The following is a 24755-nucleotide window of genomic DNA, read 5'->3' on the forward strand; positions in this document are numbered from 1 at the left end:
ACTTTTGTGCCATTTAATGAATTAAAAGTAAAGAGGGCCAATGAAATGGAGACAGAGGGGTCCCAAACCACTTATTTCCACTGTTAAATTCTGTTAATGGGAAATGTTGGGAAGCAATACATAAAAATGGCTGCACCACATTTGGCAGAAAGTTAGAAATGTACTCGGAAAGTGTGCCCTGAAAATGAATTCAACAAATATCAGGGGGCAAGGTGAGCACAACCTGAGCACAAGGGGCATGTAAGGGATGGGTGTGCTGACCACAACATAGGCAACATTTTGTGGCAATCATTGCGGCACTCAGGAACATGGACCCATATTTATGAAAAATGTCAAACAACTGCACTAACGCAGTTGTGCATCATTTTTAACACCAATGTCCCCTGGGCAAGCCCTACATACCTAGAGCCAGGTAGGGAGTCCCATTTAAGGGGCCCCAGAGGCACACCACACACAAACACTTACCTGGGATTGGCTCCCTCCTCCAGGAGTGTCCCTGTGGTGTGGGTGGTGGTGTTGCTGGGATTTGGGGTGGGCATCTTTGTACCTATTCTTTGGTGTTTCACCGTGGAAATGGGCCTACATGCACTTTAACGCCTTGTCTGACCAGGTGTTGACTAATGGCGCTAAGAGGGCTTAGCGCTATTATTTTGGTCCACCTCACACTCGCGTGTCATTTTTGTGCAGGAGTTAAATATGGTGCTGGGGGAGTAGCTTCATTTTTAGGACAGGAACTCCTACCTTGCATCTTATTGATTTCAAGGTGGGTTAGCGCATCCTAAAAATTGGGCAAACTCCTATATTTTGACGCTAGACCAGTCTAGCGTCAAAATATAAATATGGAGTTAGGTTTGCACCGCTTTAGCTTAAAAAAAAATGATGCTAAGGTGGCACAAACATTTCATAAATAAGGGCCATGGTTCCTTTGAATTGCATGTAGTGAAAACCTGGCACTGAATGTCACAAAAAGGTGCACATTTAAAGGGTTATGAAAGATCACCTATGTCACTTAGTCACAGTATGAATCATTTCTTGCTTATAACCAACTACTTTTAGGAATTGTGACTTGATCTAAAGTGATTGTACCTAGTGACAAATGCTGTGCCTCTGCTGGGATTTGATGAACCAGGTTTAAGAGAAAGTAGTTTTCTTTGATGATTTTCTCATAGAGGTTACGGAAGGTGCTCAAAAAGATAAAATAATGGCACATGTTCTATAAGTTTACACTATCTTCCTCAGCCAGGAGAGAATAAAGTCTGATATTCTTAGTAAAACAGCAGCAGTAACCTGTCAAATGAATCTACAGTGTTCCATTGCAGATTCCCAAAGCTTTCTAATGAACAACTAGAGCTCTTGCATTATGCATTCATGACAAAAGTGTGGCACAACTGAAGCCATCTTGATGTAATCAAAGCTGTGAGACTAAAGCATTTACTTTAGAAATGAACACAAGGATGGGGCTCTTTCTATCATAGAAATTAAAATTAGTGCTCTGGAAAGCTAAAATGAAGACCCATTTATTATATGTTCCCAAATATTTTCCTCATCTATTTCGGGAAAACATTCTCACATGCATAGTGAAACGTACTTCTAACACCATCAGCAGTATGTCAGTTAACTTGATAGTAATCAACTGCAGTTTCACACAGTGGTTTAATAAAAATGTGGAGCTCTAACACTTTGTATTTATGACAAAAGGACACCTGATGCTGTAAAGGAATCAAAGCTGTAAAACTTAAAGATGTTTCTTTAGGAACAAACAAAATGAGGGGGTTCGTTTGTCATAGAATTTATGGCTAGAGCTCTAGAAAGCTACAAGGACGCATTTGCTATGAGTTCTGAAATGTGTTCCGCATCCGTTTCAGAAACACATTCTGACAAGCACAGTGGAACAGGTACTTTTAACTGTTAGTTAACTCCCTAGCCATCAGTTTCAGCTTTGTCACAAAGTTCTATTGAGCAGCTAAAGCACTAATATTTTGCATTCAAGGCCAAAGTCAGGTGCTCCTGAACAACATTTTGTTGCAATAGAAGCTGTTAAATGTAAAGTCTTTCCTGAAGAGGAGGCTGAACTGAGAGGTTAATGCAGGGAAGAAACCTGAGGGTTAATACTGTAAGGGGAGCTGTAGGTCTGAAGTAAATTTGACCATAATGATGTTTAAGGGGCTCAAAATAGTTAAAAAAGAAACATCTGCATAAGTCCAGCATCCACTTTCCACATCTGTTTACTCAGCCTACCCACTTCTCAGTCACATTTGTGGTTTCACCCCATTTTTTTGCTGAATTTCATTGCTGGCTCTGACCCAGTTCCGCTAATCACTTATTGCCGTATTTACCTTTTTTTAACAGGCCAAAGTTAAATCTGTCTGTTCTGTGCCATAGCTTTTGACCTTTGACTGGACCTAACAGGATGTGTGCTGCTTGAAGTAGACAGCAATCAATTTTCTCTTCTATCTATCTATCTATCTATCTATAACAAAACAAAGGTCAGAGTGACATTACAACCCAATAAAAAAATCCTAGAAATACAGTGACAAAATCAAAGGCTAAAGTGACAATAGAGTAAGGGGTTGAAATAAAGTAAAAACTAATGTTTAAAAACAAAAATAACTCTGAAATTCACCATTTATAGATTACTGACACAAGTATAACTTGTGCCCCAGCCTTTTACAGCTTACAAAAAAATATGTTATATTAGTCATCACATGTTAGTGGTAGACATTATTGATTGGATATGGCCTACTGCCACATGGCCAGTACTTAATTTGTACAAAAACGAAAAGTTCAGAGGTCCAAAGTTTGTCATACAAGCCCACTGTTGTTGCCAAAAGCTGGAGTTGCTTAATAAAAGGGATGCCTGGTCTTGATTTTATGTCCAGACAGCAGGCTACCATTTTGCATATTCCTTTTTTCACTACTTCCATGCAGCGCTTAAAAGCTCCAAACAGAATCCAATATGAGGTCCCTAACAAAATAGATCCTTAACAGGACATATAAGTCCCATGAACAGCATTCTATTCCTCTTTTGTTTGTTGCTTCTGTGCAGATACAGATTAGTATTCATTTGTTTTTCAGTAAATTGTAGATGAGATATGTAAAGTGACTGTCAGTCAGTCAAAATCTTTATATAGCCACTAAGGGTGTGGGGTAGTTGGGGTTGAGGGTGGAGTTGGACCAGTGTTCCCTCAATTGGCAATACCGATTAGGTCACGTTTTTGTAAGAGAAGAGGAAAAGCATATGTGGAGAGTGTCTCAGGAGCGAAAGATGTGTTGAAATAAGAGGGGAGGGGCGGAGTCCCCTTACGGACTAGGTGGTCTCACACACATAATAGTGTCTTGCTTCATCATTTGACCACCTAGCCCCACCCAAGTGAGATGGTACTACTTGGGCGGACTCAACCTCTTAGTTAAAAGAACAAGAGGGAGTGCTGAAATTAAACTGGCTGGATAAATTACAGGGATCCAGATAAGGTAGAAATAAAATTACAATACATGTCACCAATCTCTATTAGTTAAACTTTAATGGGGGTGCATGTTGGTAAGGTTAAGAACGGGGAAGGAGGCTCACTAGAGGATAATGTGTCTTGGAGTCTTAAAAAGGAATATGTATGACCAACATGTTTCTGCCCTCTCGAAGTGCTGGTAGGTCGGGGGCATTCGTCAGGGTCTAGGATCCCGGAGCACTAATACTAAGTGAGGTGCTCAGAAGTGAATTCTAAAAAGCCTACCTGAACAGGTGGTTCATGGTATGGTAGGTCTGTAATGTATAATAGATAAACTACAGGTTATAAAGGGTGAGGTGTGGCACACCACTGCACACAACACAGCAAAAAATAAGATGATAATATACAATCAAAGGTGAATAACACTCAAACACACATGCAATGTTGACTTACCCCGGAGTTAGGGGCGAATGGCCTCTGGTCTGGGTAAAGCCGGGGGTGGGGTTTTCACTTGTAGTCACACTCTTGAGGGTGGGGAAGAAAAGGAGATTAAAGGGGGGGGGGTGGGAGTTGGCAATATGCCAAGGATAGAAAGGTCCAGGTAGGGGAGGGAGAAGGGTAATAGATGCAAGGAAATAGGTGAGATAGTAAAAAAGAGTAGAAAAATAAGGAAGAAAGAGGAATAAGGAAGAAATGGGAAGTTGAGCTGGTATCCGGAAGAGTTGCCTCAGGACCAGGGTAAATGAAAGACCCAAATTGCAGGAAAATTCAAGATCAAACTTACCACTCCAAAGGGAATACCGTGGAGTGTACCTACATGCCAGTGCCAGACCGCTCTGATGTCGAGTGGAGGGTTGGCCCAGTATTTATGGTAATGTGGAGAAAGAGCCAATGAATGCTGGGCTGGCAGGCACCGGCGTTCGTTATACGTCCTAATTGCAGGAAGTTCCGGTGTTAAAAGGGCGTCATCAGGCTGGAGCGCTATGCGTATGGGGCCCGCCTGGAAAGCCGGTGCTCCGATCGCGTCCCGAGTCAGGGACGCGACCGAACGCATCTTGATGACGCGCCGCGAGAGGCGCGGCGCGCAGCACTGGACCCACGGGACTCTGTTTCCCAGGAGAAAGGACGCGGTGCAGCGCTGGTTAATCAGCGCACCTCGTGATGCGCTGGTCACTCAAGGGTTCCCCGGGAAAATCCAGTGAGAGCCAAAAATAAAAATGAAAGATAAAAAGAGGGGAGGAGAAGGAGGGGAGGAGGGGGGGGGCGGAGGGGAAGGAGGGGGAAAAAAAAGGGGGGGGAATAAGGTAAAGAGGAAGGCTGGAGGAGGGGAGGGGAAGGGTTGCAGAGAAGAGCAGAAGTAGAGAGAGTAAAATTGAGACGTGAAGACAGGCAGAACCGGCGAAAGCTGGAAGAAAGAACGAAGGAGAGGAAACAAGGGAACAAGGAGGAAAAAGAGACGACACGGGGAAAGGAAAGGAAAGAAGGGAAGGAAAAAGAACAGAGAAAGAGAAGACAAAGGGAAGAATATAAAAAGAGGAATTGGAGGAGAGGAGGAAAAAGCAAAAGAAGATGACAATAGGTAGTTGTCTCAGTAAGGAGGGTTTTATCATTTCAAAACCGAGGACAGTAAGAGGTTGTCTGCGCAGCAGCCCGAGGGGCACGGGAAGGATTTTACCAGCGAAGAAGGTGGTAATCTTGCTGGACAGTAGTTAAGTCTGTGCATGGTATATCTCAATATGGATATATTCTTTTTATGGTATAGCCATTAGCCTAAGGCTGACCACTGGATATTGTCATTGAGTCCAATGGTATCGGTCCGCAGTCTCCGTACCCATCTCTGTTCGTATAGTAGGAGTTTCTGTTTAACATTAGTCACTGTAGTTTTAAGTTGGTCTAATACCACCCATTGCATGTGGTCAGGATGGTGATTATTGGTGACGTAGTGGCATCTCTTTTATAGCGAATGGTGCTTCTGTGTTCACAGATGCGTGTACCCACTCTTCTTGTTGTCATCCCAATATATTTTAAACCACAGGGGCAAGTGATCATATAGACGACATTCTTGCTGTTGCAATTGGTCAACTGTCTTAGTTCCCATGGTGTTTGTAGGCCCAAATCCACTGTAAGGTTTTTTTTTTTTACCTTTCTATCCTTGGCATCTTGCCCCCTTTCCCCCCGGCCCATAATCTCCTTTTCTTCCCCACCCTCAAGAGTGTGACTACAAGGGAAAACCCCACCCCCGGCTTTACCCAGACCAGAGGCCGTTCGCCCCTAACTCCGGGGTAAGTCAACATTGCATGTGTGTTTGAGTGTTATTTACCTTTGATTGTATATTATCACCTTATTTTTTGCTGTGTTGTGTGCAGTGGTGTGCCACCCCTCACCCTTTATAACCTGTAGTTTATCTAATATACATTACAGACCTACCATACCATGAACCACCTGTTCAGGTAGGCTTTTTAGAATTCACTTCTGAGCACCTCACTTAGTATTAGTGCTCCGGGATCCTAGACCCTGACGAATGCCCCTGACCTACCAGCACTTCGAGAGGGCAGAAAATGTTGGTCATACATATTCCTTTTTAAGACTCCAAGAGACATTATCCTCTAGTGATCCTCCTTCCCCGTTCTTAAACTTACCAACATGCACCCCCATTAAAGTTTAACTAATAGAGATTGGTGACATGTATGGTAATTTTATTTCTACCTTATCTGGATCCCTGGAATTTATCCAGCCAGTTTAATTTCAGAACTCCCTCTTGTTCTTTTAACTAAGAGGTTGAGTCCGCCCAAGTAGTACCATCTCACTTGGGTGAGGCTAGGTGGTCAAATGATGAAGCAAGACACTATTATGTGTGTGAGACCACCTAGTCCGTAAGGGGACTCCGCCCCCCCCCCCTCTTATTTCAACACAGCCTTTCGCTCCTGAGACACTCTCCACATATGCTTTTCCTCTTTTACAAAAACGTGACCTAATCGGTACTGCCAATTGAGGGAACACTGGTCCAACTCCACCCTCAACCCCAACTACCCCACACCCTTAGTGGCTATATAGATTTCTCTTGGGAGGTGGTGTGGGATAGTAACACTCCCAGTACTCTCTTTTTGTGTTTTATGATTCAGCGCAGCGGCCAGCTGTGAGAGTCTATGTTATTTTTGTACCTGGGCCGTTTACCCTGTGACAATTTTGCAGGAGTACTATAAGCCTTATTTACCCTACCCTACCATGGCTGAAGGGCTAGCTTTTAGCGAGGAAGAGCTCCAGGCCATCCTCGCAGCACCCTCACTATTAGGAGATTCTTCTTTCTCTAAGACAATAGCCCTATTAGGGGACTGGGACACACTCATTAAATTAAAAAGGACTCAAGTAAAAACAATATTACACGGGCCGTCCTAACAGAGTACCTGAGTAAAAACGCAGCACCCAATGGACTGCCTCCAGACTTTCAGATACCCCGATGATACAAATCAAAGCAGCTGAAAGCAACTTAAAAACCGGACTCACAACTGCTGCATTCAAAAAGAAAATAGAGGAAACAAACAAAACAATCAGTGAATTTAAAAATTACTTAACTCAATGCAAAATTGCGAAATTCCAAAAACACCTGGATAGGTTCTCTCTAGAAAAAGTACACATTTACTCAAAAGAAGACTTTGCAGCCCAACCCTGTCTACCCTCTGACACATCTTCCGGGGGTTACTCCAGTTCAGATTCCGACAACGGTCGGACACAATCCTCACGTCCGAGGCGTGGCCGGAGGGGGTACCCACGGAATAATTAGCCTGCTCCATACACAGGCCCTCCGCCCCCTTTACTTAACATGCCACCCTGGACCTGGCCCTCTCCTTATGGGCCACCCAACCAATTCCAAGTCCCGCTGTACCCCCAACCACCGACGACCTGGACCTACCCAAATGTTCCTTTTTTTGGGAGAGGCCCCGGACGTGGAAGGGGAAGGACAAAGGGAGTAAGTTGGAACCTAAAGGAGGGACCAACAGACGACGAGACCCCCAGCACAAGCAGAGCATAAACAAGGGATCAACCACTTTGTAAACCTGAGCACAAAAGTACTGAATGAAAGTGAGCTTCAAGCATTAGAGAAAGGCTTGGGCTTCCCTCCCACTCCCAAACTTGACATTTTCAAACTAAGGATTGAACTGGCCGATTTCTTCCGCAAAATCAAGCTAAGAACTTTCTTCCTCCAGAACCCTGAACCCAACGCTGGACAAGAAAAGAATACAGGGCTACGTCCAAAATCTAAGTTCACTCCAACCTCCCACCTAATGCCACCCGAAGTTCTGGCTTTCGAAAAATCAGTAAGCAGGAAAATCGATGACCTACAGAATTAGCAAAGGGAGGTCTTCCATAATATCAGCACCCAAGAACTAAAAGCCCTCAACAATTTAAGTAATGACCCCTCCATCACTATTAAACCAGCTGACAAAGGTGGGGCAATAGTGATAATGCCGACGACTATGTATAATGCGAAACGCTCACGCCTATTAGACAATAACCATCACTATAGTAGACTGTCCAAGGACCCTACAGCAGATGTCAAGGAGGAAATCACCTTTCTGGTCAGCAAAGGTATTAACAATGGCTGGATTACAAAGCATGAAGCAACCTTCCTCATCCAAACCTACCCTAAAACACCATACTTCTACATTCTACCTAAGATCCACAAAAATAAACATCCACCACCAGGGAGACCAATAGTATCTGGGATTGGCTCCATTCTGGAACCACTGTCTCAATTTTGCGACTGGTTCCTCCAACCATTTGTAAAACGGATTCCCACTTATCTAAAAGACACCACAGATGTGCTTGCACTACTAAGCACTCTCAAATTCAACAGGGAAGAAGAACAACTGATGACCCTGGATGTGGAGTCATTGTATACCAACATCCCACAGGAGGCAACTTTAGAAGTGATCAGTGATCTACTGAACAATAGTGACTGGAACTACATTACTCCACAAGAATTTATCTTAGATCTAGCCCATTTGGCCCTGACTAGAAATCTCTTTGAATTTGACAAAAACTTCTTCCTACAGATCCAGGGTACCTCAATGGGGAGTACTTTTGCACCTAGTCTGGCATGTCTATATGTGGACCATTTCGAAAAAGAAATGGTATTCACAGAAGAAAATCCTTACGTCAATAAGATCAAGATATGGAAAAGATATATTGATGATATCTTCATTATATGGAAAGGCACAGGGGAAGAAGCAACTACCTTTGTCACATGGTTAAATGCCTTAAACCCTTTTTTAAGATTCACAGGGAGACCCCGGCCGTCTCTTTTCTTGATCTTTTAATAACTGAAAGGAATGGCTCCCTCGTAACGGAGGTGTATTACAAACCAACTGATAGAAATACCCTTCTTCAGTTCCAAAGTTTCCACCCATGCTCCCTCAGAGAGAACCTACCAGTGGGCCAGTTCCTCCGCCTTCGGCGGAACTGTACTGAACTAATGGACTACAAAAGACATGCCCAGCAACTCACGAACAAACTCCGAGCAAGAGGGTACCCGGATCACCTCTTGAGGAGAGCTGATAAACGCGCCCACGTCAGCCCAAGGGAAACACTACTTCAACCCACCACCAGAACCAACAAGGAAGACACACTAATCTGTGTGACCACTTTTAACCCAGCATCCAATACTATCAAAAAGATAATAAGCGAGGACTGGAAAATTCTTACCTCTGGGGGCCTTCCCTTTCAGTTACCTATGAATGCCTATAGAAAGGCCAAGAGCATCCGAGATATGATCATACATACTCGCCCGCGGGTGGTTCCCGCTGGAAACAGACAAGGAACCCTGTGGGATTTCCCACCCCCAAAAGGACACTTCCCATGTGGCAATTGTAGTGTATGTGCATTCACTAAAAAAAAAAACCTTACAGTGGATTTGGGCCTACAAACACCATGGGAACTAAGACAGTGGACCAATTGCAACAGCAAGAATGTCGTCTATATGATCACTTGCCCCTGTGGTTTAAAATATATTGGGATGACAACAAGAAGAGTGGGTACACGCATCTGTGAACACAGAAGCACCATTCGCTGTAAAAGAGATGCCACAAGACTAACAGAGCACTACGTCACCAACAATCATCATCCCGACCACATGCAATGGGTGGTATTAGACCAACTTAAAACTACAGTGACTAATGTTAAACAGAAACTCCTACTATACGAACTGAGATGGGTATGGAGACTGCGGACCGATACCATTGGACTCAATGACAATATCCAGTGGTCAGCCTTAGGCTAATGGCTATAACATAAAAAGAATATATCCATATCGAGATATACCATGCACAGACTTAACTACTGTCCAGCAAGATTACCACCTTGTTCGCTGGTAAAATCCTTCCCGTGCCCCTCGGGCTGCTGCGCAGACGACCTCTTACTGTCCTCGGTTTTGAAATGATAAAACCCTCCTTACTGAGACAACTACCTATTGTCATCTTCTTTTGCTTTTTCCTCCTCTCCTCTAATTCCTCTTTTTATATTCTTCCCTTTGTCTTCTCTTTCTCTGTTCTTTTTCCTTCCCTTCTTTTCTTTCCCCGTGTCGTCTCTCTTTTTCCTCCTTGTTCCCTTGTTTCCTCTCCTTCGATCTTTCTTCCAGCTTTCGCCGGTTCTGCCTGTCTTCACGTCTCAATTTTACTCTCTCTACTTCTGCTCTTCTCTGCAACCCTTCCCCTCCTCCAGCCTTCCTCTTTACCTTATTTTTCCCCCCGCACCCCCTTTTATTTTATTTTCCCGTCCTTCCCCCCCCCTCCTCCCCTCCTTCTCCTCCCTTCTTTTTATCTTTCATTTTTATTTTTGGCTCTCACGGGATTTTCCCGGGGAACCCTTGTGCACACCGCGCATCATGCGGTGCACTGATTAACCAGCGCTGCACCGCGTCCTTTCTCCTGGATGCGGTGCCTGTGCGCCACGGGACTGTGTTTCCCAGAGTCCTGTGGGTCCAGTGCTGCGCGCCGCGCCTCTCGCGGCGCGTCATCAAGATGCGTTCGGTCGCGTCCCTGACTCGTGATGCGATCGGAGCACCGGCTTTCCAGGCGGGCCCCATACGCATAGCGCTCCAGCCTGATGACGCCCTTTAACACCGGAACTTCCTGCAATTAGGACGTATAACGAATGCCGGTTCCTGCCAGCCCAGCATTCATTGGCTCTTTCTCCACCCACATTACCATAAATACTGGGCCAACCCTCCACTCGACATCAGAGCGGTCTGGCACCGGCATGTAGGTACTCTCCACGGTATTCCCTTTGGAGTGGTAAGTTTGATCTTGAATTTTCCTGCAATTTGGGTCTTTCATTTACCCTGATCCTGAGGCAACTCTTCCAGATACCAGCTCAACTTCCCATTTCTTCCTTATTCTTCTTTCTTCCTTATTTTTCTACTCTTTCTTACTATCTCACCTATTTCCTTGCATCTATTACCCTTCTCCCTCTCCTACCTGGACCTTTCTATCCTTGGCATCTTGCCCCCTTCCCCCCCCCCCCCCCCTTAATCTCCTTTTCTTCCCCACCCTCAAGAGTGTGACTACAAGGGAAAACCCCACCCCCGGCTTTACCCAGACCAGAGGCCATTCGCCCCTAACTCCGGGGTAAGTCAACATTGCATGTGTGTTTGAGTGTTATTCACCTTTGATTGTATATTATCACCTTATTTTTTGCTGTGTTGTGTGCAGTGGTGTGCCACCCCTCACCCTTTATAACCTGTAGTTTATCTATTATACATTACAGACCTACCATACCATGAACCACCTGTTCAGGTAGGCTTTTTAGAATTCACTTCTGAGCACCTCACTTAGTATTAGTGCTCCGGGATCCTAGACCCTGACGAATGCCCCTGACCTACCAGCACTTCGAGAGGGCAGAAACATGTTGGTCATACATATTCCTTTTTAAGACTCCAAGAGACATTATCCTCTAGTGAGCCTCCTTCCCCGTTCTTAACCTTACCAACATGCACCCCCATTAAAGTTTAACTAATAGAGATTGGTGACATGTATGGTAATTTTATTTCTACTTTATCTGGATCCCTGTAATTTATTCAGCCAGTTTAATTTCAGCACTCCCTCTTGTTCTTTTAACTAAGAGGTTGAGTCCGCCCAAGTAGTACCATCTCACTTGGGTGGGGATAGGTGGGCAAATGATGAAGCAAGACACTATTATGTGTGTGAGACCACCTAGTCCATAAGGGGACTCCGCCCCTCCCCTCTTATTTCAACACAGCCTTTCGCTCCTGAGACACTCTCCACATATGCTTTTCCTCTTCTCTTACAAAAACGCGACCTAATAGGTACTGCCAATTGAGGGAACACTGGTCCAACTCCACCCTCAAACCCAACTACCCCACACCCTTAGTTGCTATATAGATTTCTCTTGGGAGGTGGTGTGGGATAGTAACACTCCCAGTACTCTCTTTTTGTGTTTTATAAGTTAAAATCTTTATTCAGCAATTACCATAGAAACACTTTAAAACCATTTCTATACAGTTAAAATTCTAAATCATATGGCTTTACATCAAGATCCTGCATGTGTACCATAAATATAACTAAAATAATGTTATAAAATATCAATCATCAGAAACATACCCTTAACTATTACTGGAAGGAGGATTGTACAGCTTCAAATTTCATAGCATATGTCCAATTTCAGATGTGCAGGTTTATAGCGTTTCCTAATAGCAGTAGCAGATCCAATATAATTTAATATAAAAAGGCAAGTTTTGATTGTCAAATGTTTTTGTACATAGATCATTGCTTCCTTATAATGTCTAACATTTGCCCTACGCAACATTGGCAGTATGAAAATGGATCTTGGGTCAGTATACAATGTACAAAATAAAATAAAGTAACAAGTGCTCTGCTTGGACTTTGCATCACAAGGACAAGGGGGCAGAACTCTTCGCCAGGTACATTGCGTAGGAAAAGCCACTCTGAAGTGGATTAAGTTTAGCCTGACCATGGTGTGATGCTATTAATTGTGTTTGACCAATGACTTTGTGTTTCACCACTGTGCATATTAGTTGCTCAATGTTCACCAGTAGCACATTATGGCCCTCATTCTGACCCTGGCGGTCGGCGGAGAGACGGCGGTCGGACCGCGAACAGACCGGCGGTATTAAAAATGGCATTCTGACCGCGGCGGTCCCCGCCGCGACCGACCGCCACTTCTCCACTCCGACCGCCGCGGCGGTCATGACCGCGGGGCTGGAGTTTGCGCACTCCGGCCCGGCGGTCGTCCCAAGGCCGCCAAGGGTATTATGACCCTGCCTACCGCCGCGGTTTCTTGCGGGCGGGAACCGCCGTGCGAACCATGGCGGTAAGCACTATCGGGGCCAGGGAATTCCTTCCCTGGCACTGATAGGGGTCTCCCCCACCCCCCACTACCCACCCGAGTCCTCCCCCCACACCCTCCACCCCCCTGCCACCCCCCAGAGGTGGTACGAACCCCCTCCCCACCCCCACCCCGACATGCACATACATGCACCCCGACATGCACACACCCCCAACATGCACATATACACACCCCCTACACACACATACACAACGGGGACACATACCCGCACACATACATGCCGACATGCACACCCGCCGAACTAAACACATTGCCCATAGGCACAGCAGCACTCCCCGCCCGCATGCACGCACTCACACACCCCCTCTACACACTCACACGCACACCCCCATGCACGCACACATCACACAACACCCCCCCACCCCCTCCCCTCACGGACGATCAACTTACCTTGTGCGTTGGTCCTCCGGGAGGCGACGGGAGCCATAGGGACGTGACCGCCAACAGAAGACCGCCAACAGAAGACCGCCACACAGAAATGTGGGTCGTAATTCTGGGGGCGGTGTTCTGCTGGCGTGGCGGTGGAGGTTGACCAGTCTCCACTTTCCCGCCGACCGCCAGTGTGGCTGCTGGCGGTATTCCGGCGGAACGCTCCCAGCGGTCGGAATACGCGCAGCGGCATACCGCCGCGGTCGGCGGTCTTTACCGCGGCGGTAACTCGGCGGTCTTGCGAAAAGACCGCCAAGGTCAGAATGAGGGCCTATATGTTTTGTTCAGTTTAGCTGCCTATTGGCTTTGACATGGCATTAGCCATTACATTCTGTATTCAGTTTAGCAGCCTATTGGCTTTGACATGACATTAGACATTACATTTGATATTTAGGTTAGCTGCCTATTGACTTTAACGTGGGGTTAGACATTGCAGATGAGCTGTGTTTTTCCAAGCTGTGCTTTTCCACAAGATGGACCAAGCTGTTTTCTTCACACCAGAACTTAGCTGATAAGAGCACGTAGATTTTGTGTTTACCTCGCAATCCAGTCTGAGAGCAAGGGAGCTCAGGAGAATTGGCCTCTCTCCAAGGTTCTTCGGCTCTCACACTGAGTTTGCTTTTAAGGATGATTCTGGACTACGGTGAGGTAGATTGAATCTGCTTGACTTCAGACAGGAACTAGACGTCAGTTTCCTGCCTCCCGTTTGGGTAGAGAATCTCTTTCTCGCAGTTGATTGGAGTCATCAACTTGCAGACCCCAGAAAGATGAAGCTGAATATAGGCCCTACTGCCTTGCCCATACGGTGATGAATTTTGACTTTTATGCTTTGAAGTTATGCTATAATATAATCACATCTATTTGCTGTGTACATTGCAACTGAGAAGTACTTTGATATATTTTGCTTTCATTGCTGCGACTACTTTTGAACGTGTGCTTCCAATCTACTAATTTCGTCTCTCAGGAACTTGTGGGTGGGGAATTAATAACAATAAATGTCTTCTTTAAACTCAGAAGTGCATTCCAAAGAGGTTCTGTAAGCTCAGTCATGAGATATGAGGGAAAGCAGAACATTTTGGCTTAGTCTTCAGTTTTCAGAGTCAGAAATTGTAGATTTCTTAGTGCACAATTTAAAAGTGTAATTGTTTTTTGTTGTTTAGAGAATTACAGAAGCACGGCAGACCATGTTTGAAAATGCATGTGAAGTTGAACTGCCTGATGGTGCTGTGAGAAACATGTTTTCTTGCTGTGATAAAGCATATTTAGAAAATGTGCCTTTTGAAAGAAATGATGTTCCTTTTGTTTTTGAAAGAAGGGTTTGGATACTTTTATCTGCTTACAGAAAAATGCAGGAGAGATGTAGGCAGTTAGAACATGAAAATAAGAATTTATGTGAATAAATCAGCCAGAACACATTAATGCAAGATAATGCTGAAATCTATAAAACTGCTGTTTTAGAAGAATCTGGCTTTTCCCATTCCAGTAATGAGGGGGTTAAGACAGCTGTGGGCCAGTCTGAGCCTCCGTGCGAGCCGGGCATGGAACAAAATACCCCTCAGTTTTTGGCAGTTGAAGTGCATTCCTTAACTAATAACACTGAGAACAGAGCTCAGAATGTTATTTACAGACCGCTTCTACAAAGAAAAATTAATTCAGACATGGCAGAGGTACCGTCGCAAAATGTGCAGTTACTGGCACAAGTAAAACAAAAGATTTTAGAGTTTCTTACTGTTTGTACTACACCGAGTTTCATTAGCTTGTTTGATTTTTGGAAACAGTATAGCCCTCATCTGAGTGAAATCTTAACACTTTGGTATAAAGTATCTAGGAAAAATTATAAGCAGCTGCGCGCTTTTAATTTGGCAAATGAAATAATTCAGACTTTAGGTTTCTGCGCAGTGCAAGAGGGAAACACTGATTTACATGTAAATCAGGAACAGGGGAAGAAAAGAGTGCCCCTGGAACTTTGGAGTATGGAAACTGAAATGTCAAGCATGCAGTGGGTGATGAATTCACCTAAATCTCAGTTTAGGACAGGCACAGGAAGCTAGTATCATACACTGGATCTGGTACATGCAAGACAGGGCTGGAGTCACTGCAGCCCTACGTGAACAGGTGCCACAAGCCCCTTTTCAGGATGTGGAGAGGGTGCAGGGAGTACCACAGGTAAAAGAGTCACCAGTGAAATTGAGTGCACCATTTGAATTCATGTCCCCTGAGGATAAAAAGCATGTTTGTTTGACTAATGATTCATTGACTGAAAAGTTGTTTTCTAGCACAGGAGAAGGAACAGCGTTGTACAATGTGTGTCAGACTTTAAAGCAAGAGCTGCTTGAGATGTGTCATTTTTACACTGATTCTTGGTTCACTGCCAATGGTTTAGCCGTTTGGTTTTCCACATGGCTTGTACATAACTGGTTCAATTCCCTTGCAGATGTTAAAGAGAAAAGTACAGAAGTGTACACCCAGAATTCTGACTTAGTGGGGATGGCTGAGTGGGTGCACCAGAAATGTGGACAGCTGGGAGAAAAAGCCACTTACAGGTGGGCAGAGATGAGAGAGATGCACATTCCCCTAAATTTGACAAAAAAACTGTGCAGCACGCAGAAGAGAGATCTGTCCCACAATCAGTCACAGAGCAGTTGGGGAGAGGAAAGTTACCAGAACTGATATGGCAAATTGATCAGGTTTTAGGGGGAGTGATTGCTGCAGATTACCTAGGAGAAATCAAAATTATGCTGATACCTAGAAAATAATCTGATTCATTCATACAAATTGGAGACAGAATGGCCCAACTTGTCAAACATGCAGTGAATGGAGGTTTGGTAAAGAAGGAGTCTGCCCCAGCCCTTCTGACAGTGCAAGGAAAGGGAAGCTGTGGTGCAGCAGATAAAAACCTCAGTGCTGAGGTGTGGGTTGAATCCCCAAATGACCCTCCAGAACCCGCAGAAATTATAACAAAGGGCCCTAAAAATGTCCTGCTGATTATAAAACAGGGAAAGGAAGAGGAAGGGCACATTTCAGATGACAAATGTTATTTGCAAGAAAAGTCATACTTTTTTCTTTTGCAGATCCTACCACGTTTCGCCACTGACCATGAGTGTGCTGTGTGGTCTCCCTTCGGGTGTGTGCGTGTGGGGTCGGGAAGGGACCGAACCCCCAACCTGAACCTGATTGATTAGACTACAGACCCCATGAATCCATTTTGCGCAACTGGCGCCTTCAGTTCAAGTTCAACTTGTTTGATTGCATTCTTCCACTGGAACTCGGACTTTCGCGAGCAAACCTTTCAGGTGGACCGTGCACCTTTACATGAGTAGAACTCATGCTACATCAAATTGCTGTTTTAGAGACACTGTTCAATCAGTTATTATCTCAATCAGAGTATATAAGTGTCAGTCTTTTCTGTGTAGATGTATCTGATGTGAAAGGTTATGAGATCAATATGTTAATCCACTTCCATTGCTTTACAGTGATTGCTTTTATCATTCACATCTGATTTGCTTATAATGTTTTTTGTTGATATTAGTTGTTTTTTGTTTTTGTTTGAAATAAGAGGTATGAAACAAAAATTAATTGGTCATAGGGTTGAATGTGAGCTATTAATTGTGTTTGACCAATTACTTTGTGTTTCACCACTGCGCATATTAGTTGCTCAATGGTCACCAGTAGCACATTATATGTTTTGTTCAGTTTAGCTGCCTATTGGCTTTGACATGACATTACATTTGATATTTAGGTTAGCTGCCTATTAGCTGTAACGTGGGGTTAGACATTGCAGTTGAGACATTGCAGATGAGCTGTGTTTTTCCAAGCTGTGTTTTTCCACAAGATGGACCAAGCTGTTTTCTTCACACCAGACCTTAGCTGATAAGAGCACGTAGGTTTTTTTGTTTACCTCGCAATCCAGTCTGAGAGCGAGGGCGCTCAGGAGAATTGGCCTCTCTCCAAGGTTCTTCGGCTCTCACACGGAGTTTGCTTTTAAGGATGATTCTGGACTACGGTGAGGTAAATTGAATCTGCTTGACTTCAGACAGGAACTAGATGTCAGTTGCCTGCCTCCCGTTTAGGTAGAGAATCTCTTTCTCGCAGTTGACCGGAGTCATCAACTTGCGGACCCCAGAAAGATGAAGCTGAATATAGGCCCTACCACCTTGCCCATACGGTGATGAATTTAGACTTTTATGCTTTGCTTTGAAGTTATGCTATAATATAATCACATCTATTTGCTGTGTACATTGCAACTGAGAAGTACTTTGATATATTTTGCTTTCATTGCTGCGACTACTTTTGAACGTGTGCTTCCAATCTACTAATTTCGTCTCTCAGGAACTTGTGGGTGGGGAATTAATAAAAATAAACGTCTTCTTTAAACTTAGAAGTGTATTCCAGAGAGGTTCTGTAAGCTCAGTTATGAGATAAGAGGGAAAGCAGAACACATGGTTAAGAGGGAGCATACTAATGGACTCTCAAACCAGGCCAAGTAAGGTTCCGATGAGTCTGTAGTAGAAATCTGGGTATAATGCTCAACTGATCTCAACTTCAGCACGCCCTGTAGTCTGAGGGTCGTAGTATACTCTCTAAAGCACTGCTTCACAGCCTCTTTTGCTTTTTCTGGCAGCGATTTAGGGTCTACAAACATATTTTCAAGCCCCAGATTTTGAAAAGTAATTTTTAAGTATGAAAGCCACAGATCCTATTAATATTTGCCAGTTGTAAGCATTCAGACATGCAGTCCAGCAGCAAACTGGCCTCTGGGTTTCTCCAGCATCTAATCCACAATAGGAGGGGGAAAACAGCATGTCCTCTAGATGCTGCAGCCCCAGTTCCTCATGACATATTATATTGGCTACGTTCTTGGGAACAAACAATAGTCTATGTACAGATTTATTCACCATACATTGTACAGACACCCCTTTAACGTGGCCCCACAGTCCCGCCCCATACGTAACTGCCATTAGGCTTCTGGTTTTATAGAGGAACACCATCTGAGGTATGGGTTTGTGACTTAATTCAGAGGCAAAACAAAAGATCGCCTTAATATTCCTTGAAAATTGTTGGGTCTTAACCTTCAAGTGGGAATTCCATAACATAGACACACTTAAATGTATACCCAGATAGCAAAAATCCTTGACCTTGTTAAGAACGTTTCCACCCATCCTAAATTTTTTATACTTTGTGTTTGGGGACCCACATGTCATTACATATGATTTAGCAAAGTTTACCTTTAGGTCCCGATCCTGCATAAAAGTTAAAAAGAGGTCTAGCAGGCCTTGAGGCCATTTGCAGTGTAGTAATGCTTCATCTTCATATAATAAAACTTCGACCCAACCTGGGGAAGTCCTTGCCATGACTAAGTAGGAAGTCCTAAAGCCCAATTAAATATATTAAAAATAACAATGGAGCTAAGATAAAACCCTGCCTTACTCCCTATCTTGAGGGAATAGGGTGTGTTCTCTCGCCATTTGGCCCATAAAGTGATTGGATTATTATAGGAAATGTGACCTTGCAGCATGCCATAAATGTTTACTATACACCAAAGTTTTGGGTTTTTTGTATGTCTGTTCATAGTTGGTAAGTGTTAGGCCTAATAGTATTGTATTCATGAAGATGTTGTATTTATGGTTTTAATTTTTTTACTTAAAAAAAGGAAACAATTTGTTATATAAATGAAAGAGTAGTAAGCTTAAAAGTATTAAGATTAATGTTTTACATTAATTTTGCACAGTGGTGACAGTGTTTTTTAAACAGGCACGTGTACTCTCCTCGCGCTGTGCAGCTTTCTCAACCTCCTTGATTGCCATCATGTCATATGCAGTGGGCGTGATGTCTTTGCAGACATCGAGGCCTTTTTCAGAAGGAGATTGCTCTTACTGAGGCAGTGTGTTATGGGGCACGACTCTTTCTGAGGAAAATAGAGACGTGCCTGCAGCAAGTGAAGCCTATATGTTTTTAGGCATCAGTTAGAAGCACAGCACAATAGTTGACATTCTGACTGAAACAGCTGCGCAGTTGCTGAAAAGGCTGTAACTGCACAAAAATTCCTTTGAAAGACTAAAATTGTAAAATTTAATTTTAGAGACAGGTTTTATTAATAGTAAAAAAATAGCAATTGTTAGGAACAATTAGTTTTAGGAATATATTTAGGGTACAGTTAGTTTACATAGTATAATTCTTTTAAATATATTTAATTGACAGAGGAAACTGTGATTTCTTCTAAGGAGGTCCAGGAAGAGGTTATCAGAAAGTTGATCAGTCAAGAGGTAAGAGACACTGTTCAGGAAACTTTGAGGAAATTTAAAAAAGATAAGAAAAGGAAAGGTAAGATGGTAGATGAATAAGAATATTGGGCTCTATTGAATGAAGAAAAGTCCAGAAATATAGGTCCTGGAGGAAAGTGTTTAAAAAGACAAGATACAGGAAAGTGGATGAAGTGGTGATTGAACATCCAGTGATATCGAAAGATTTGCATTCTGGTGTCCAAAGGGCACAAAAGAAAGGTAGGATATCCCTGCAAAGGAAATGGGCAATAAACCCAACTGGAATGATCAAGAATTAAATGAATGAATGAATGATGCATTTTTTTTAAATCGCACTGTCACTTCCCCAGAAGCTGCCAAAAACAAACAAAGGCTAGAACAGCAGGAGAATCCTTAGCTTACAGAATGAAAGAAAAGTATACTGCATTTGGAATTTCAAAGATCAGATTTTCAGTTGCTTTCCGAAAACCTCTTCCGAATTGAGAGATCGCAGTGTCATAGGGAGTTTACTCCAGGCTTTTGCTCCCAGGACTGCAAAAAACTTTCCTCCCATTGATGTAAGTCTGAAAGTCCGGATCTTGATAAGGCTCGCTAATGACGACCTAAGCAGACAGGAGGTAGTGTAGTGAGTAACTCTCGGGCTTAGATATTTGGGTCCCTAGTTTCTGTGAGCTCTTAACATTAAAAGGAGGATTTTAAACAAGATTTTTTAAACATGCAGACCTTGATGAATGCATCCTAGATTTGGGATACGATGAAGGACTAGATGAATTTGCTAGTTTGGAGGAAACATCAAAATCAATGAGCAAAGAAGTAAAGAACCCATTAGGACAAAGTTTATTTGATCAATCAGATGTAAAACATCCTCCCAGAACAGAATGGTGGCATATGAGCCATGTGGCAGATTACATTAAGCACAGAATTAGAAAGCCCTTGGAAAGGGCAGAAAGAAATGTAATGAGGGCTGACTGTTTGCGCCAAGTGGTTGCATATAAGGAGACAATTACACAAATTTGGATCCTGATTTAATTGCATATTTATTCAAACTATGCCGTGATCCAAGAAAGGGTCTTGAGAGATCTTTAAAGCAGTGTGAAAATTAATTATGGGATATTCTGGGCCCATTGGCCATAATTTGTGACATGGTGGTGGAGTCCATTATTCACTGCACAGATTTGGACATTACTTTGCCAATAGGATGGAGTCAAAGAGCCATCTGTTTTTTTTTTTAGGGAATGCTAATGCAAGTTTAATAGCTGAAAGGTGGAAACCTGTTTTGTTGAGAATTGCCCTAAACTTGGTGATTTGGCAAAAAGAGTGTGTTGTGAAGAAACAAAAGGACTTGACTTTGGAGAAGGTTTGATTAAAACACTAGGTAAGTATGTGCACACTTTTACGGCACTAGATAAAGCACATAATTCTATGGGCAAAGTTTTTGGAGATGGCAGTTCATATGGAAGAGCCAGAAGAAGGGGCCAATCCTTTGGCCGTGCATATTATAGAGGCCCACATGGACAAGGAAGAGCTGTTTAGAAGAGGTCACAACACTGCAAACCTGTATCCACAAAAAGGAAAAAGGTGGTAACACTAGATCTACCAGATGCAAGATCACAGGGATTTAATCCCAGATTTCAATCTGGACAAGGTGAGCAGAGGATTGGTTCTGGTTTTACCTACATAAAAAGTGCAGGAAGACTGAGTTTTGTTGTAAAAGAGTGGGAAAAGTTAACAAGAGATTCATGGATTTTGGAAACTGTGCAAGGTCATGTGATAGAATTTCAGAGTCAACCTAATCAAGAGAGAGAACCAAAAGAAATGTATTTTCAAAACAACTTAGGAGAGATTGTGAGAAAAGAGATAAATGGAATGTTACAGAAGGAAGCCTTAAGGAAAATAGAGGAAAAGCACAAGGGTTTCGAAAGTGCTCTCTTTGTTGTAGAGAAAAAGGACAAGGGATGTCGACCATGATACATTTGAGGGAATTAAATGTCTATGCAATTTACAGACATTTCAAAATAGAGGGAATACATCTGTTGAGAGATATTCTTCAGGAACAAGCTTGGTTAGCGAAATAGATTTAAAGGATACATACTTTACTATTCCAGTAGCACAGGTAAGTCAACAATATTTGCAATTTAGATGGGAAGGGGAGTTATTCCAATTCACATGTCTGCCTTTTGGTCTATCATCAGCTCTACTGTGTTTTTCAAAAGTCATGAGACCAGTGGTAGCTAACTCAGAGAGAGAGGAATAAGATTGATTATTTACTTAGACAATTTATTGATAATGAATCAGAATGTGTTAAGATTACGTATACAGGTAAAAATAGAAACTTTACAAAGATTAGGTTTAGTAATCAATCTATTCTTCAGCCTTCTCAGAGGATGGATATTTTAGGCTTTATAGTAGACACAGTAAAATGCAATTGCAGCCGTCAGGGAGGAAGATATCTTCGATCAAGCGAGAGATACAAAGTGTAATAAAGAAGGATAATGTAATCCTGAGAGAGTTAGCAATGGGTGATTGGTCTGCTTTCTTTTTCGATTCAGATGATTTTTCCACGGATGTTGAACTACAGGGCTTTACAACGTCTCAAGAGTTTAGGTTTGGCAAAGGGTCTGTGGTATGGAGATATTGAACTTTTTCCCTTTTTGCAGGGTCATCCCCAATCTTTTTGCCTCCTTCCTCCTATTTTTTCAGACCAGTTTTTTTTGGCTTTACGACTCTGGGTACTTTACCTCTGCTAACCAGTGCTAATGTGCATATGCTCTCTGTGTAAATTGTATTGTTAATTGGTTTATCAATGATTGGCCTAATTGATTTACTAGTAAGTCCCTAGTAAAGTGCACTAGATGTGTCTAGGGCCTGTTAATCAAATGCTACTAGTGGGCCTGCAGCACTGGTTGTGCCACCCACATGAGAAGCCCTGTAATCATGTCTCAGACCTGCCACTGCAGTGTCTGTGTGTGCATTTTCAAACTGCCAATTCGACTTGGCAAGTGCACCCACTTGCCAGGCCTAAACCATGCCTTTTCTTACATGTAAGACATCCCTAAGGTAGGCCCTAGGTAGCCCCATGGGCAGGGTGCAGTGTATGTTTAAGGTAGGACATATACTAATGTGTTGTATATGTCCTGACAGTGAAATACTACCAGATTTGGTTTTCACTGTGCAAGGCCTATCTCTCTCTTAGGTTAACATGGGGGCTGCCATTAAATATTATTAAAGTACAGATTCCCATTGGGAGCAGATAGAAATGTGGGGTTTAGGGTCTTTGAACTCACTATTTAAAAATACACCTTTTAGTAAAGTTTGTTTTTAGATTGTGTGTGTGAAAATGCCACCTTTAGAAAGTAGAGATTTTCTTGCTTAAACCATTCTGTGACTCTGCCTGTTTGTGGATTGCCTGTCTGAGTCAGTTTGACAGTTGGGCTGTTAGCACCTCTCTCTAGACAGTGACACAAAAGGAGCTGGGGTGTAGCTTGCATATCCTGATGAGCCATCTGTGCTAGGAGGTAGGGGAGAAGTGGTAATTCACACCTGAAAGGGCTGTGCCTGCCCTCACACAATGCAGTCTCCGACCCTCTGGTGTGTTTCTGGGGCCTGGCCTGGGCAAGGCAGGATCTTACAAACAAGAGGCCTACTTTAAAGGCAAAAAGGGTTAGAAGAAGAGCACCCAAAACCCCAGACTTTAGATTACTAGAAGGATTCAAGAGGAGCCTCTGCCAGGAGAAGAGCTGAGGAGAAGTGCTGCCCTGTCTGTGACTGTGCTTTGTGGAGCTATGCTGCAGTTGCTGCTTCTGCCTGTGGAAAGGCATAGAGGCTGGACTTTGTTGCATTCCTGCTTGAGAAGTGACTCTAGGGTCTTGGAGAAGAGCTTGCCTCCTGTTTTGAAGCCTCAGGGATAGCTAAGGCTTCACCGTCCAGACCTGAGTCTACTTGCTGTGGACTCTAGCTTGTCAGAGGGTGCCATCCCAATTCCTGGACCCCCGAAAGTGAATTCCTGGAGAAAGAAACAGTCTACCAACACCAGACGACGCTGTGCGACTACGCAAAGGATGCCGCTGCCTGGAACTGCAACACCGCTTGCCACAAGGCATGGACCTCGCTGAGTGCGAATCCAACGACCTTGTGAGCTGATGCTGCCACCCTGGAACTGCGACGCCTCCTGCCTGAGGCCGTGGGCCTTGTAGAAGTCAAACGACCCTGTAGGCTTTCCGTCGCTGCAGCCGCCGATCCTGTCCGACTTCGCTGACACCGGAGTGTTGTAAGTCCAATATCCTGCGGCCCTGTGACGTAATCACGACCCCATGGGGTCGTCCCAAAGCATCGTAACTTCGCTGGTCTTCCCATCTGCTGGAACCAAGGGACTGACTTCACATCCGACGCTGCCTCACCTCCACCGCCCAGTAGAGAGGACCCGATGCTGCTGCGCGACGCTGCAGTCTTTCCGCCCCATGGCACCGGAACCGACGCCACATCGGATCCAGCGAAGCCCCTCTCCCCAACTCCGTGCACTGGCCTGTTTTCTACTAATTCTGAAGGTGCTGTACCTGGGGGTGGACCGACTCCGTGAACGGCGCCATTGGCGTCGCATTGTAGGAAACTACGCCGTTACAACGCCGTGTTTTACCAACTTGCAGTGTTTTCACCTCAAATCACTGTTTTCTTGCTTTTAAGTCCTAAATTTATATTTTTAACTGTATATTGTGGATTTCTATCATATTTGGTCTTGTTTATATAGATCAAATATTTAATATTTTTCTAAACCTGAGTTGTGTCATTTTGTAGTGTTTCACTGGGTTACTGGGTGTGTTTATAGAAATACTTAACACATTGTCTCTGAAATTAAGCCTGCCAGCTCGTGCCAAGCTTCCAAGGGGGTGAGCAGGGGTTAACTGAGTGTAATTCTTCTTTACCCTGACTAGAGTGAGTGTCTTTGCTTGGACAGGGGGTAACCTGATTGTCAACCAAAGATCCCATTTCTAACAGGAGACATGATCAATGTTTGAAAAGATGCACTGGAAGAATTGAAATGGTGGTTAGGGAATCTTCAAGCTTGGAATAGGTGTGCAGTTTGTGGATTGCCACCAGATTAGGTTGGGGAGCAGTGTTGGAATCTCAGTTGACAAGAGGAAAGTGGAGAGTTGAAGAAAGGCAGGACAATCTCAATTGTTTGGAATTAAGAGCAGGAGAGCTAGCAATTTGCAGTTTCAGGAGGGAGTTACAAGGATGTTCAGTT

The 24755-nt window shown here is 43.7% G+C and overlaps 1 protein-coding gene across 1 annotated transcript in view; it reads right to left on the reverse strand.

Annotated features, from left to right (window-relative positions):
* The window catches only part of SPATA16 (spermatogenesis associated 16), a 552592-nt gene that overhangs the window by 286677 nt on the left and 241160 nt on the right, over positions 1–24755 (reverse strand). The window lies entirely within an intron of this gene.

The sequence above is a fragment of the Pleurodeles waltl genome, chromosome 11, assembly GCF_031143425.1.
Source record: "Pleurodeles waltl isolate 20211129_DDA chromosome 11, aPleWal1.hap1.20221129, whole genome shotgun sequence".
NCBI classification, from domain to species: Eukaryota; Metazoa; Chordata; class Amphibia; order Caudata; family Salamandridae; genus Pleurodeles; species Pleurodeles waltl.